Genomic DNA, 2,500 nt, shown 5'->3' with positions numbered 1-2,500 from the left:
CCGACAACCCCGCCCCGACACCATGCAAGCTGTCCATTACAGACCCCGGGCAGGGCACACAGCAGCTCTACGTGTGATATCAACCAGCCTCAGTTCCTAACATAACCCCACAGCCGGGGGGTCATGCGGAATTCCGAGCCCAGTCTCAACATTACGGAGCACACCTACCCACACTCGGACTCACAAGGCACCTCAGACAAAGCCACCGACAAGCCGCCGGTCGGGACGACCGGCGGACCCGCAACAACAGCCGGGACGGCGCCCCAGTGTCGACGAACGACACACCGTCCCGGACCAACACCCATGGCGGCCCTCCAACCAGCCAGGCAGGCTTTTACACCGCACCCATACTCCAGGGGCCATACTACCCATCGACCAAGGAAGTTTTTCCAGGTGCACCATCCTGAAATTGGGAACAAAGACAGACAACCAAGGCCCCGCACGCTGACGCGCGCATGCTAGGCGATGGCCTCCAACCGCAGACGAGCCGGAGTAACCATCGCTTCGCGTCACCTGCCCCCTTCCCTTTCACCAGCGTTTTCCCGGTCGCCACCACCCCAGCCTGCCCAGAGAACCACTCCCAGGAAAGGACCAAGTCCTCCCCCCACGCGGCTCATCCAGAACAGACCAGAGACAACAGGTAGCGCAGCGATTCGGCCGTCGCTCCGGGAGACGTGGCGCAAGCGTTCAAATGTACGGACGAGAGAATCCATATTGAGATTGGCGAGGTCATAGAGACAAGTCCCTCTCTGCTACTCAATCCCACTGCCGAGAGCTCCACGGCGGTGCAGCCGCGGCCCTCCCCAACGAGCAGCCTACACGGGTGACAAAGCACCCTCCCATGTCCGGCACGCCCAGCTTCCCTATACACACAGGCCATGATCAAAGGAAGCCGAGTCGAAAGCCCTCGCACGGCCAGTAAGCGACCACCGGCAACCAATCAGCCCACCTCTCAGCAGGCCTCTTAGCTGAACCGGCTATCCAGCCCTGCACCCCTTGAGAACCCTGGGTTCGACTCCACGTGCCTTCCATGTGGCAGACAGCCTCATCAGTTGCTTCCCGGCCGAGACCCAGCCTGAGGGGCCAGACCCCCAGTCCTGCCTGGGCTCGACCACGAGCATAGCGTTCAAAACTAGCCAAGTTGACTGAAGCAGGAGACTCGGTCAGTACAGGCTCTGACCTGCTTCCCTGACTAGCGCAGCAGCCGCCGGATGTCTCACTCATCCAACTAACTGCCTGCCGTGCCGTCACACAGGGACCTCCATACCCACCTCACTCGTTTCGTTGACCGACACGCATCGGAGCAACCCTACTCGTCAGTGATACGTCGGCGACTCACACTCGCACGAACATACCACAGGCATCTCTGTCAAAATGCCCACCCAGAAACAAGCTGTGGCACCATCATGACCCCGTCGCCCATACTCTCATAACCAGGACGACGGATGCCACCAGTGCCACTGAGGAGTTGTCAGGAGCTTCGCCAGCCTGGGTCCACCCGCTCCATCGGCCAGACTGACTGTGACTCCGACTCTGTGCAGCTGTGACACGGACTTCCGAACCAAGGAGTTTTCGCAACCATGGTCTGTAGACATGACTACAGCCGTTTGAGGACCCTCAGCCAAACCTCGAAAGTTGGTCCCCATGGCCTTCGAGGCGGTTGATCACACTCCGTACACGCACCCAACCTCAAGCACGCGACGATGAGGACGCTCGAGCAGTCACGACCCCCCATCAAGCCGTGCCTCCGCGGTTCTTGATAACCCAGGTCCGCAATCCTGGGCAGCTCGGCTCAACCAGAGCTCAGTCACCGTTCCCTGTAAGACTTCTACTAAGAATCAAACCCGGGCAGCAGCCGGCACGACCTAGCAAGGCCTGCCCCCAACCAAAGCCAAGTCCACAGTCTGACCCACTAGGGAGAGGCCCCCATCAGAGATGCCGAGCTCACTCCCCGTAAAGCCATCCAGCGACCGGCACGCATCACGGCTGCCCAGGCTTCACAGTATTACGCTTTCGCTAGGATTTGAGAAATCACATTCGACAGAAGGCGCCACAACCAGCCTTTGTTTATTATCACTATGTGCAACGGCATCAGTACCGTCTCGGTTCGTCTCAGTCTCGCCACCAGTCAGTCACACCAGGCGTACCAACAGGGCGCCGAGCAAGCGCGCAAGCCAGCCTGCAAGGTGCTAGAGGGCGACCCGCAGTGGGTAGGAACCGTCCACCAGTGTCGGCAAGCCGAGGCCGATGGGGGCCCTACCAAGGCAGGTCATGATTGCCAGTCGGTCAGATAGGAAATGGGTTACTCGGAGCCCGCCGGGATCAGACGGGCAACCGGGGAGAGGGAGCTACATGAGTACCGCCGCCGGGTTCAGACGGCGGCCCCAGGAATCTCGTAGTATTCGGTATCGCCCTTCCCCCTAAATCATAGGTAGTCAAACCACTGCAGAATCCGAGCCACTACTGCTGCCTCAGTAGCGCTCAGGGAGACAAGTCTCAC

The 2,500-nt window shown here is 60.0% G+C and overlaps 1 pseudogene; it reads right to left on the bottom strand.

Annotated features, from left to right (window-relative positions):
* Positions 1–2,500, bottom strand: part of LOC147058769 (28S ribosomal RNA) — an 8,080-nt pseudogene that overhangs the window by 2,186 nt on the left and 3,394 nt on the right.

Source organism: Syngnathus leptorhynchus, chromosome 3 (assembly GCF_054491065.1).
Source record: "Syngnathus leptorhynchus isolate UIUO chromosome 3, UIUO_Slep, whole genome shotgun sequence".
NCBI classification, from domain to species: domain Eukaryota; kingdom Metazoa; phylum Chordata; class Actinopteri; order Syngnathiformes; family Syngnathidae; genus Syngnathus; species Syngnathus leptorhynchus.
The sequence above is the reverse complement of the archived record's forward strand: the minus strand, read 5'-3'. Positions and strand labels throughout refer to the sequence as shown.